The sequence below is a fragment of the Rutidosis leptorrhynchoides genome, chromosome 10 (assembly GCF_046630445.1).
Source record: "Rutidosis leptorrhynchoides isolate AG116_Rl617_1_P2 chromosome 10, CSIRO_AGI_Rlap_v1, whole genome shotgun sequence".
NCBI lineage: Eukaryota > Viridiplantae > Streptophyta > Magnoliopsida > Asterales > Asteraceae > Rutidosis > Rutidosis leptorrhynchoides.
Window position 1 is genome coordinate 75021514 of NC_092342.1, and position 15676 is coordinate 75037189.

The window sequence follows — 15676 nt, forward strand, 5'->3', positions numbered from 1 at the left end:
ATGTTGTTGAAAAGCTGTTGAAAAATTAATAACTTTTCATTAAGAAAGCGTATGATTTCGATGAACGGATTAAAAGATATCGTCAATTGAATTATCTATAATTTTATTTAAAATGATTATCGTTATCGTTATCGTTATCGTTATCGTCGTTATTATCGTTATTATTATTATTATCTAATAATCAATAATAATAATAATAATATAATAATAATAATAATAATAATAATAATAAAAATAATAATAATAATAATAATAATAATAATAATAATAATAATATTATTATTATTATTATTATTATTATTATTATTATTATTATTATTATTATTATTATTATTATTATTAGTATTAAAATAATTAATATTTTTATCAAAACTATCATTTTATTATCTTTATCGTCATTATTATTATTATTAAAAGTATCATTAATTATTAAAACCATCTTTTATTAAAATTATCATTTTGAATAGAATTATTATTCTTGTATAAATTATTATTATTACTAAAGTTAATAGTAAAAAGTATCGATATTATTATAATTATCATGATGGTTAGAAAATATCATTATAAATCTTAAAATTTATATTTTCATTTAAATTATCATTTTTATTATTATTAGTATTATTAATAACAACAATATCATTAGCATTATTATTATTATTAACTTGATTATAATATTTTTATCATTATTAGTAATATCATTATTATGACATTGGTATTATTATAAAAGATTATTATTAATTTTCAAAATTATTATTAACATTAGTAAATATAAATATTGTTATTATGATTAATATTATTATTATCACAAAATAATACAACTTTTACTCATTATCAATATTATTTTATCAAATATGTGATACAAATATATTTTTACCACAGGTAATATAATCACATTAATAATACATACTACTATATTTTATGATATTAAATGAACTTTATAAATTATATTATTTAAGATATATAAAAGTATATTTTTATCATATATAAATTTTAGTATAAATTTTTATTTATTAATAAATGACTTGTATTATTTTTACTTTAATAAAATCTGATAAATATATTTAAATATATATATAATGACTTTTAAGTTATAAAATAAACATGTATAGATTTTGTAAATCATCTTGGGTCAATTTGACTTTTGTTGACTTTTGCATATCGATCTCGAGCATTAGGATTGTGATACACTATGACCTGACCTAAATTGTTAGACTGATATTACCAACATATAAATATATATATATACTTAATATAGGTTCGTGAATTTGAGGCCAACCTTGCACTTGTTCAATGACGTCATATGTATTTTTACTACAAAATACAGTATTGTGAGTTTCATTACTCCCTTTTTAAATGCTTTTGCAATATATATTTTTGGGACTGAGAATACATGCACTTTTATAAATGTTTGACAAAATAGACACAAGTAATCGAAACTACATTCTATGGTTGAATTGTTATACCGGATATCGCCCTTGTTGAACTTGGTAGCCTAAGAATTGGTGTTTATTATAATTGCCACCAATTGACGCGAATCCTAAAGATGGATCTATGGGCCTTGACAAGCCCCAGTCAGAGAATTTGAACTACTTTAGTACTTCGATGTTTATATGTTTGGGGATATTCTAGATGCATTTTGTTAATGTCGGTTACCAGGTGTTCAATCCATATGATGAATTTTAAACACTTACGAGTGTATGATTATTGATTAAATGAAATCTTGTGGTCTATTAAAATTATGAAAATGATTGATTACGATAAACTAATGAACTCACCAACCTTTTGGTTGACACTTTAAAGCATGTTTATTCTCAGGTATTAAGGAAATCTTCCGCTGTGCATTTGCTCATTTTAAAGATATTACTTGGAATCATTCATGGCATACTTCAAAAGAAGTTGCATTCAAGTCGTTGAGTTCAATAGAGATTATTATTAAGTAAATGACAGACTAGGTCATTTATAAGTTGGATATTATGAAATGGTATACATGCATGTCAACTTTCGATGTAATGAAAGGTTGTCTTTTAAAAATGAATGCAATGTTTGTAAAATGTATCATATAGAGGTCAAATACCTCGCGATGTAATCATATGTTATTGTATTCGTCCTTATGGATTAGGACGGGTCGTCTCAGTTTTGACTTCTATATGAGACGTTTTTCAAAAACTTCATTCGATTTTTAAAACAAACCATAACCTTTATTTTATCGATAAAGGTTTAAAAACATTCCAAAGATTATCAAATAATGATAATCTAAAATATAGCGTTTTCACACGACCATTACATAATAATTTACAATAATATTACACAACAACTTAAGTCTTCGAATGAAATTTTTAAACAATATTATACAAGCATGCGGACTCCAATCCTGTCTTTATTTAGCATGCAACAGCGGAAGCTCTTAATAATCACCTGAGAATAAATATGCTTTAAACGTCAACAAAAATATTGGTGAGTTATAGGTTTAACCTATATATTTATCAAATTGTAATAATAGACCACAAGATTTCATCTTTCAATAACATGCAATCTGCATAAAAATCATTCATATGGTGAACACCTGGTAACCGACATTAACAATATGCATATAGAATATCCCCATCATTACGGGACATCCTTTGGACATGATAATTTCGAAGTACTAAAGCATCCGCAACAATGGATGGGGCTTGTTGGGCCCAATAGATCTATCTTTAGGATTCGCGTCAATTAGGGGCCAGTTCCCTAATTCTTAGATTACCAGGCTAAAAGGGGCATATTCGGTTTCGATCCATTCAACCATATAATGTAGTTTCACGCACGTGTGTCTATTTTGTAAAACATTTATAAAACTGCATGTATTCTCATTCCAAAAATATTATATTTTAAAAGTGGGACTATAACTCACTTTCACAGATTATCCCTTCGTCGGAAAATAACACTTGGCCACTGGTCGATTCACGAACCTATAATAAATATATACCTATATCAAAGTATGTACGAAATATATTCACAATATGTTTTATTATGTTTTAACGATTTAAGTTTGTTAAGTTAACAGTCCAACGTTCGTAGTCCACAATTAGTTGTCCACAGTTAGTAGTACAGAAATAAATCAATATATATTATCTCGAATCAATCCACGACCCAGTGTATACAAGTCTCAGACTCGATCACAACTCAAAGTATATATATTATTTTGGAATCAACCTTAACCCTGTATAGCTAACTCGAACATTACCGCATATAGAGTGTCTATGGTTGTTCCAAATAATATATATATATATATATATATATATATATATATATATATATATATATATATATATATATATATATATATATATATATATATATATATGACATCGATATGATATGTCAAAACATTGTATACGTGTCTATGGTATATCAAGATTACATAATATATGTTAGAATACATGTATAATACAATATAAGTTAGTTAAGTTATGATTAGTATAGATTTGTTACAAAGTTCACGTAGCTACAACAAGCAAAAATATCCAATTTTGTTTTACCCATAACTTCTTCGTTTTAAATCCGTTTTGAGTGAATCCAATTGCTATGGTTTCATAATGAACTGAAATTTATGAAACTAAACAGAAAAAGTATAAGTTTATAGTCATAAATACAAGTTACAAGTCATTTTTGTAAGAGGTAGTCATTTAAGTCGAAAGAACGACGTCTTGATGACCATTTTGAAAAACATACTTCCACTTTGAGTTTAACCATGATTTTTGGATATAGTTTCATGTTCATAAGAAAAATTATTTTCCCAGAAGGAAAACTTTTAAATCAAAGTTTATCATAGTTTTTAATTATCTAACCCAAAACAGCCCCCGGTTTCACTACGACGGCGTATGTCCGGTTTTACGGTGTTCTTTGTGCTTCCAGGTTTTAAATCATTACGTTAGCATATAATATAGATATAGAACATGTGTTTAGTTCATTTTAAAAGTTAAGTTAGACATATATATATGGTTGACATAAGATTATGATGAGTAAGTATCTCACTAAATATATTAACAATGTGTGATATACATAAGAAATGAGATTACTAAGTCAAGAAACTCGAAATGATATATATAACGATTATCGTTATGATAACGTCTACTAAATACATATGTATCATATTAAGATATTGATACACTATATTTAACATGATAAAATGATATTTAAATATATCATTAAGTTTATTAACAATGAACTACATATGTAAAAACAAGACTACTAACTCAAGAATTACGAAACGAGACTTATATGTAACGATTATCGTTGTAACGATATTTTAATGTATATATCATATTAAAAGATATATTAATATATCATAATATCATGATAATAAAATAATTTAACATCTCATTAGATATAATAAACATTGGGTTAACAACATTTAACAAGATCGTTAACTTAAAAGTTTCAAATCAACATTTACATGTAACGACTAACGATGACTTAACGACTCAGTTAAAATGTATATACATGTAGTGTTTAAATATGTATTCATACACTTTTGAAAGACTTCAAGACACTTATCAAAATATTTCTACTTAACAAAAATGCTTACAATTACATCCTCGTTCAGTTTCATCAACAATTCTACTCGTATGCACCCGTATTCGTACTCGTACAATACACAGCTTTTAGATGTATGTACTATTGGTATATATACTCCAATGATCAGCTCTTAGCAGCCCATGTGAGTCACCTAACACATGTGGGAACCATCATTTGGCAACTAGCATGAAATATCTCATAAAATTACAAAACTATTAGTAATCATTCATGACTTATTTACATGAAAACAAAATTACATATCCTTTATATCTAATCCATATACCAACGACCAAAAACACCTACAAACACTTCCATTCTTCAATTTTCTTCATCTAATTGATCTCTCTCAAGTTCCATCTTCAAATTCTAAGTGTTCCTCATAAATTCCATAAGTATAGTTTCATAAAAATCAAGAATACTTCCAAGTTTGCAAGTCTACTTCCAAGCTTTCTAATCCATTCCAAGTAATCATCTAAGATCAAGGAACCTTTATTATTTATAGTAGTTTATCTTTCTAATTCAATATAATATTCATATTCAAACTATGATTCAATTTCTACAACTATAACAATCTTATTTCGAGTGAAAATCTTACTTGAACTGTTTTCGTGTCATGATTCTGCTTCAAGAACTTTCAAGCCATCCAAGAATCCTTTGAAGCTAGATCCATTTTTCTCATTTCCAATAGTTTTATCCAGAAAACTTGAGGTATTAATGATGTTCATAACATCATTCGATTCATACATATAAAGCTATCTTATTCGAAGGTTTAAACTTGTAATCACTAGAACATAGTTTAGTTAATTCTAAACTTGTTCGCAAACAAAAGTTAATCCTTCTAACTTGACTTTTAAAATCAACTAAACACATGTTCTATATCTATATGATATGCTAACTTAATGATTTAAAACCTGGAAACACGATGAACACCATAAAATCGGATATACGCCGTCGTAGTGAAACCGGGGGCTGTTTTGGTTTGGATAATTAAAAACTATGATAAACTTTGATTTAAAAGTTGTTCTTCTGGGAAAATGATTTTTCATATGAACATGAAACTATATCCAAAACTCTTGGTTAAACTCAAAGTGAAAGTATGTTTTTCAAAATGGTCATCAAGATGTCGTTCTTTCGACGGAAATGACTACCTCTTTAGTAATTGACATGTAACTTAAATTTCCGACTATAAACCTATATTTTTTTCTGTTTGGATTCTTAAATTAGAGTTCAATATGAAACCATAGCAATTTGATTCACTCAAAACGGATTTAAAATGAAGAAGTTATGGGTAAAACAAGATTGGATATTTTTGATCTTTTTAGCTACGGGAAATGTTTAACAAATCTATACAAATCATATCCTAGCTAACTTATATTGTATTATACATGTATTCTAATATATTATATAATCTTGGGATACCATAGACACGTATGCAAATGTTTTGACATATCATATCAACCCATGTATATATATTATTTGGAACAACCATAGACACTCTATATGCAGTAATGTTGGAGTTAGCTATACAGGGTTGAGGTTGATTCTAAAAATATATATACTTTGAGTTGTGATCTAGCCTGAGACGTGTATACACTGGGTCATGGATTGATTTAAGATAATATATATCGTTTTATTTCTGTACATCTAACTGTGGACAACTAGTTATAGGTTACTAACGAGGACAGCTGACTTAATACACTAAAATCTTTAAAACATAATAAAAATGGTTGTAATTATATTTTGATCATACTTTGATATATATGTACATATTTGTATAGGTTCGTGAATCGATCCGTGGCCAAGTCTTATTTCCGAGGAAGGAAATATCTGTGAAAGTGAGTTATAGTCCCACTTTTAAAATCTAATATTTTTGGGATGAGAATACATGCAGGTTTTATAAATGATTTACAAAATAGACACAAGTACGTGAAACTACATTCTATGGTTGAATTATCGAAATTGAATATGCCCCTTTTTATTAAGTTTGGTAATCTAAGAATTAGGGAACAGACATCGTAATTGACGTGAATCCTAAAGATAGATCTATTGGGCCTAACAAACCCCATCCAAAGTACCGGATGCTTTAGTACTTCAAAATTGATATCATATCCGAAGGGTGTCCCAGAATGATGGGGATATTCTTATATATGCATCTTGTTAATGTCGGTTACCAGGTGTTCACCATATGAATGATTTTTATCTCTATGTATGGGATGTGTATTGAAATATGAAATCTTGTGGTCTATTGTTACGATTTGATATATGTAGGTTAAACCTATAACTCACCAACATTTTTGTTGACGTTTAAAGCATGTTTATTCTCAGGTGAATATTAAGAGCTTCCGCTGTTGCATACTAAAATAAGGATAAGATTTGGAGTCCATGTTTGTATGATATTGTGTAAAAACTGCATTCAGGAAACATATGTCGATGTAATATATTTCTATTGTAAACCATTATGTAATGGTCGTGTGTAAACAGTATATTTTAGATTATCATTATTTGATTATCTACGTAATGTTTTTAAAACCTTTATTGATAAAATAAAGGTTATGGTTGTTTTAAAAATGAATGCAGTCTTTGAAAAACGTCTCATATAGAGGTCAAAACCTCGCAACGAAATCAATTAATATGGAATGTTTATAATCAATATGAACGGGACATTTCAGTTGGTATCCGAGCATTGGTCTTAGAGAACCAGAAAAATTTGCATTAGTGTGTCTTATCGAGTTTGTTAGGATGCATTAGTGAGTCTGGACTTCGACCGTGTTTTCTTTAAATATGATTGCTTAACATTTTTGTTGGAAACTATATATTATTAACATGTAAATATTATGTGTTATATTAATCTCTTAACATGTTGGATATTTTGTGATAGATGTCTACCTCTAGCACAAATCCCATTCACTCACCTAATAATAACGAAGAGTCGAATATATATTGGCAAGAATCACAAGTTCCCGAAGAACCGGAAGAAGAGGAAACGGAACCGGAAGAAGAGGAACCGGAAGAAGAGGAACCAGAAGAAGAGGAACCGGAAGAAGAAGAGGTTCCGGAGGGGGGAATAGTAGCAACCACAGAAAACCGGTCAAATAAAAGAAAATCCTCAACCAATGGACCAAAGTTAATAATGGTCAATGGTGTTTCCGCTAAGGAAGCAAAATATTGGGAAAATTACCAATTTTTCAATGAATCAGATCCTGATGAGGATTCCGATGATGTTATAAAATTACCCCGACCCAATTTAATGAGGTAAAAGAAAATAATAAGGGAAAAGGCATCAAAATAGAGAAATCTGATTCCGACCTCGATGAACTTTATATGTACCGTCAACACCCGTATTTTTAATATCGTGACAATAACCCGGGAACCTCTAAACCACCAGGTTTTTTTAAACCAATGTGGAAAACAACGACTCGTATTAGGGGAACATCATATATCCCTAGAAGATTAGGAAAAAGAACCAAGTCCAAAGAAGAAGAAACCAGTGATTCAGATTAGAGGGGTGTGAGCATGTTGTGTAATAAATGTATTGTAGTGTGCTTGTACTTTTATATTCTATGTAAAAATTGTTTGTATTGTTTGTTATTAAGAATCTAATCCTTGTCTATTTTATAGTATAAAAACAAAATGGATGTTAAGGGTAGACAATCGAATATTTTAGAAGACCTACCAGAGGATATGATTGAGGAAATCTTGTCTAGAGTCGGTCAGAATTCATCAGCACATTTAGTTAGGGCGAAATTAACTTGTCAAACATTTGAAAGACTTTCCAGAAATGCCTTAGTTTATAAAAGGCTTTCCTTTGATAGGTGGGGTATATCACATTGGGGAGACCATAAGTTACGCCGTGTTTTCTTTAAAGCATTAAATGCGGGGAACCCAAATGCAATTTTACGCTACGGGTTAAGAACCTATTTTGACTCAACATATCCCAACATAGGATTTCGGGAATTATAAAGAGCTTCTAACATGCAACATAAAGAAGCATGTTATGCTTACGGGTTAGTGATGTTCGCTTCTTACCAAAGTGAGAAAAAGAACATCGGATTGCAGCTTTTAAATAAAACTTTCCCACAAGTGACGGATTCAGTAGTTGGGGTGAGAAACAAGGTTTTTAGATTATTACGGGGCTGTTGGACATTACGAAACCCTCGTCCTTTTGACGACATTACAACATGCTGCCTAGCTAATGGTCATAACGGTTATTTTTCACAAGACCAAGGATGGGAAGTCGTCTTAGTAAAATCAGAATGCATGACTTGTTTCTGGACTTATGAATTACGTGTCTTTATTTCCTTTGCTGAACAACTTGCGTATTAACTAGATTTATCTTCAAAACTGTCATGTATCATAGTGTACTATATTTCATGTTATATGTAATATAGCGAAGTTGTAAGTTTGAAGAATATTTGTATGTGATATATTATTATAATCAGTTTTTCATATGGAATTGTAGTAGTTGAATTGTATATTAGCTACTAAGTATGAACTTAACGGGCAGGTAGTACCCGAATTTAAACTTATAAAACGCTAATATGAAGAAAAAGCTTTTATAAATGAGTTCATATTATGCTACGAGATACTATTGACTACTCTTAATATTCTGTATGATTAAATTGTTTCATTTGACTATTTTGAAGGAAATGGCACCGACTACTCGACACACCTTGAATATGAGCGAAGAGGAATTTCGTGCCTTTCTTACTTCAAACATAGCCACAGTACAGGCCGCGCTACATACCAATAATAACTCTGAATCTAGCAATACAGCTAACGGCGCAAGAAATCGTGTAGGATGCTCCTACAAGGAATTCACTGCCTGTAAACCTTCAGAATTTAATGGGACCGAAGGACCAATCGGATTGAAACGGTGGACCGAGAAAGTTGAATCGGTGTTTTCCATAAGTAAGTGTGCTGAAGGAGACAAAGTGAAGTACGCTACGCATACCTTCACAGGTATTGCGTTAACATGGTGGAATACCTATCTAGAGCAAGTGGGACAAGATGCTGTTTACGCACTACCGTGGTCAGCATTCAAGCACTTGATGAACGAGAAGTACCATCCCAGAATCGAGGTCAATAAACTCAAGTCAGAACTTAGAGGGTTACGAACACAGAGATTCGATATTACTTCGTACGAAAGAAGATTCACAGAATTGTGCCTATTGTGTCCGAGAGCGTTCGAAGATGAGGAAGAGAAGATCGACGCGTTTGTGAAAGGGTTACCGGAGAGAATCCAAGAAGATATAAGTTCACACGAGCCTGCCTCTATACAAAAGGCATGTAGAATGGCTCACAAACTAGTGAACCAGATTGAGGGAAGAATTAAAGAACATGCGGCCGAAGAGGCCAACGTGAAGTTAGTCAAAAGAAAGTGGGAGGAAAACGGTGATAAGAGTCAGCAAAACAACAACAACTATCCCAACAATCGCAATATCAATCGCAACTACAACAAACGGCACAACAACAACAACAACTACAACAATCATCCCAATAACAATAAAAACCGCAACAATAACAACAATCAAAAGCATCTATGTCAAAGGTGTGAAAAGTATCACTCGGGGTTCTGCACCAAATTTTGCAACAAGTGTAAAAGAAATGGTCATTGCACGGTGAAGTGTGAGGTCTACAGACCAGGGGTTAACAGAACGAAAGGAACAAATGGTGTCGGAACGAGTAATGGCAGAGCAAGTAGTGTCGAAGCAAGTTATGCAAATGTAGTTTGTTATAAATGTGGAAAACCGGGCCACATTATTAGAAATTGCCCGAACCAGGAGAACACGAATGGACAAGGCCGCGGAAGAGTTTTCAATATTAATGCGGCAGAGGCACAGGAAGACCCGGAGCTTGTTATGGGTACGTTTCTTATTGACAATAAATCTGCTTACGTTTTATTTGATTCGGGTGCGGATAGAAGCTATATAAGTAGAGATTTTTGTGCTAAATTAAGTTGTCCATTGACGCCATTGGATAGTAAATTTTTACTCGAATTAGCAAACGGTAAATTAATTTCAGCATATTATATATGCCGGAATCGAGAAATTAAACTGGGTAGCGAAATATTTAAGATTGATTTGATACCAGTAGAATTTGGGAGTTTTGATGTAATAGTTGTCATGGACTGGCGAAGGAGATGAAAGCAGAGATCGTATGTTACAAAAATGCAATTCGCATTGTACGAGAAGAAGGAGAACCCTTAATGGTGTACGGAGAAAGGGCAACACGAAGCTACATCTTATTAGTAATTTGAAGGCACAAAAACTAATAAGAAAAGGTTGATATGCTATTCTAGCACACGCCGAGAAAGTACAAATTGAAGAAAAGAGCATCAATGATTTCCCGTCGCAAAAGAATTTCCTGATGTATTTCCGAAAGAATTACCGGGACTACCTCCACATCGATCTGTTGAATTTCAAATAGATCTTGTACCAGGAGCTGCACCAATAGCTTGTGCTCCTTACAGACTCTCACCCAGCGAGATGAAAGAACTGCAAAGCCAACTGCAAGAACTATTAGAACGTGGTTTCATTCGACCAAGCACATCACCATGGGGAGCTCCTATTTTGTTTGTCAAGAAGAAGGATGGTACATTTAGGTTGTGTATTGACTACAGAGAGTTGAATAAACTTACCATCAAAAACCGTTATCCACTGCCGAGAATTGACGACTTATTTGATCAACTACAAGGCTCGTCGATTTATTCAAAAATCGATTTACGTTCTGGATATCATCAAATGCGAGTAAAGGAGGATGATATTCCAAAAACTGCTTTTAGGACGCGTTATGGTCATTACGAGTTTATGGTTATGCCGTTCGGATTGACTAACGCACCAGCTGTGTTCATGGACCTTATGAACCGAGTGTGTGGGCTATATCTTGACAAGTTTGTCATTGTTTTCATCGATGACATACTTATTTACTCAAAGAATGATCAAGAGCACGAAGAACATTTGAGAAAAGTGCTAGAAGTATTGAGGAAAGAAAAACTGTACGCTAAGTTTTCAAAGTGTGCATTTTGGTTGGAAGAAGTTCAATTCCTCGGTCACATAGTGAACAAAGAAGGTATCCAGGTGGACCCAGCAAAGATCGAAACCGTTCTCCGAAGCATATACGTCAATTTTTAGGATTGGCTGGTTACTACAGAAGATTCATCCAAGATTTCTCTAAAATAGCAAAACCCTTGACTGCATTAACGCATAAAGGGAAGAAATTTAAATGGAAGGATGAACAAGAGAAGGCGTTTCAGTTATTGAAGAAAAAGCTAACTACGGCACCTATATTGTCATTACCTGAAGGGAATGATGATTTTGTGATTTATTATGACGCATCAAAGCAAGGTCTCAGTTGTGTATTAATGCAATGAACGAAGGTGATTGCTTATGCGTCTAGACAATTGAAGATTCAAGAGCAAAATTATACAACTTACGATTTGGAATTGGGTGCTGTTGTTTTTGCATTAAAGACTTGGAGGCATTATTTATATGGGGTCAAAAGTATTATATATACCGACCACAAAAGTCTCCAACATATATTTAATCAGAAGCAACTGAATATGAGACAACGCAGGTGGATTGAACTGTTGAATGACTATGATTTTGAGATTCGATACCACCCGGGAAAGGCGAATGTGGTAGCCGACGCTTTGAGTAGAAAGGACAGAGAACCTATACTGGTAAAAGCTATGAATATAATTATTCGTACTAACCTTACTACTCAAATAAAGGAGGCGCAACAGGGGGTTGTAAAAGAAGGAAAGTTGAAGAATGAGATACCCAAAGGATCAGAGAAACATCTTAATATTCGGGAAGACGGAACTCGATATAGGGCTGATAGAATTTGGGTACCAAGGTTTGGAGATATGAGAGAAATGGTACTTAAAGAAGCACATAAAACCAGATATTCAATACATCCCAGAGCGGGGAAGATATATAAAGATCTCAAGAAACACTTTTGGAGGTCGGGTATGAAAGCCGATATTGCTAAATATGTAGGAGAATGTTTGACGTGTTCTAAGGTCAAAGCTGAACATCAGAAACCATCAGGTCTACTACAACAACCTGAAATCCCGGAATGGAAATGGGAAAACATTACCATGGATTTCATTACTAAATTGCCAAGGACTGCAAGTGGTTATGATACTATTTGGGTAATAGTTGATCGTCTCACCAAGTCAGCACACTTCCTGCCAATGAAAGAAGATGACAAAATGGAGAAGTTGGTGCGATTGTATTTGAAGGAGGTTGTCTCCAGACATGGAATACCCGTCTCTATTATCTCTGATAGGGATGGTAGATTTGTTTCAAGGTTCTGGCAGACGTTGCAACAAGCATTGGGAACTCGTCTAGACATGAGTACTGCCTATCATCCACAAACTGATGGGCAGAGCGAAAGGATGATACAAACGCTTGAAGACATGCTATGAGCATGTGTTATTGATTTCGGAAACAGTTGGGATCGACACCTACCGTTAGCAGAATTTTCCTACAACAACAGTTATCATTCTAGTATTGAGATGGCGCCATTTGAGGCACTTTATGGTAGAAAGTGCAGGTCTCCGATTTGTTGGAATGAAGTGGGGGATATACAGATTACGGGTCCGTAGATAATACAAGAAACTACCGAGAAAATCATCCAAATTCAACAACGATTGAAAACCGCCCAGAGTCGACAAAAGAGCTACGCGGACAGTAAAAGAAAAGATATAGAGTTTGAAATTAGAGAAATGGTCATGCTTAAGGTTTCACCTTGGAAAGGCGTTGTTCGATTTGGTAAACGGAGGAAGCTAAATCCAAGGTACATTGGACCATTCAAGATTATAGATCGTGTCGGACCAGTAGCTTACCAACTGGAGCTACCTCAATAACTCGCGACTGTACATAACACTTTCCACGTCTCGAATTTGAAGAAATGTTTTGCTAAGAAGATCTCACTATTCCGTTGGACGAAATCCAAATCAATGATAAACTTCATTTCATTGAAGAACCCGTCGAAATAATGGATCGTGAGGTTAAGAGACTTAAGCAAAACAAGATACCAATTGTTAAGGTTCGATGGAATGCTCGTAGAGGACCCGAGTTCACCTGGGAGCGTGAAGATCAGATGAAGAAGAAATACCCGCATCTATTTCCAGAAGATTCGTCAATACCTTCAACAGCTTAAAATTTCGGGACGAAATTTATTTAACGGGTAGGTACTGTAGTGACCCGAAGTTTTCCATGTTTATATATATTAATTGAGATTGATATTTAAATGACTAAATGTTTCCAACGTGTTAAGCAATCAAACTTGTTAAGACTTGATTAAATGAAATAAATTTCATATAGACAATTGATCACCCAAGTTGACCGGCGATTCACGAACGTTACAAAATTGTAAAAACTACATGTTGTGGTATATATAGACATATATATGGTTGACAAAAGATTATGATGAGTAAGTATCTCACTAAATATATTAACAATGTGTGATATACATAAGAAATGAGATTACTAAGTTAAGAAACTCGAAATGATATATATAACGATTATCATTATGATAACGTCTACTAAATACATATGTATCATATTAAGATATTGATACACTATTTTTAACATGATAAAATGATATTTAAGTATATCATTAAGTGTGTTAACAATGAACTACATATGTAAAAACAAGACTACTAACTCAAGAATTACGAAACGAGACTTATATGTAACGATTATCGTTGTAACGATATTTTAATGTATATATCATATTAAAAGATATATTAATATATCATAATATCATGATAATATAATAATTTAACATCTCATTAGATATAATAAACATTGGGTTAATAACATTTAACAAGATCGTTAACTTAAAAGTTTCAAATCAACATTTACATGTAACGACTAACGATGACTTAACGACTCAGTTAAAATGTATATACATGTAGTGTTTTAATATGTATTCATACACTTTTGAAAGACTTCAAGAAACTTATCAAAATATTTCTACTTAACAAAAATGCTTACAATTACATCCTCGTTCAGTTTCATCAACAATTCTACTTGTATGCACCCGTATTCGTACTCGTACAATACACAGCTTTTAGATGTATGTACTATTGGTATATATACTCCAATGATCAGCTCTTAGCAGCCCATGTGAGTCACCTAACACATATGGGAACCATCATTTGGCAACTAGCATGAAATATCTCATAAAATTACAAAACTATTAGTAATCATTCATGACTTATTTACATGAAAACAAAATTACATATCCTTTATATCTAATCCATATACCAACGACCAAAAACACCTACAAACACTTCCATTCTTCAATTTTCTTCATCTAATTGATCTCTCTCAAGTTCCATCTTCAAGTTCTAAGTGTTCCTCATAAATTCCATAAGTATAGTTTCATAAAAATCAAGAATACTTCCAAGTTTGCAAGTCTACTTCCAAGCTTTCTAATCCATTCCAAGTAATCATGTAAGATCAAGGAACCTTTGTTATTTACAGTAGGTTATCTTTCTAATTCAAGGTAATATTCATATTCAAACTTTGATTCAATTTCTACAACTATAACAATCTTATTTCGAGTGAAAATCTTACTTGAACTGTTTTCGTGTCATGATTCTGCTTCAAGAACTTTCAAGCCATCCAAGGATCCTTTGAAGCTAGATCCATTTTTCTCATTTCCAGTAGTTTTATTCAGAAAACTTGAGGTAGTAATGATATTCATAACATCATTCGATTCATACATATAAAGCTATCTTATTCGAAGGTTTAAACTTGTAATCACTAGAACATAGTTTAGTTAATTCTAAACTTGTTCGCAAACAAAAGTTAATCCTTCTAACTTGAATTTTAAAATCAACTAAACACATGTTCTATATCTATATGATATGCTAACTTAATGATTTAATGTGAGAACTCATCCCACATCGGTGGGGGAGGAGAACGAAACACCCCTTATAAAGGGTGTGGATACCTCCTCTAGTGGACGCGTTTTGAGGGTGAGTCCCGAGAAACAAAACCGTGAGCCACCGTGCGTCGGGGCAAAGCGGACAATATCCACTACGGGTTGTACTCGGGCTGTTACAAGATGGTATCAGAGCTGGGGCCCGCATCGATGTGCACTG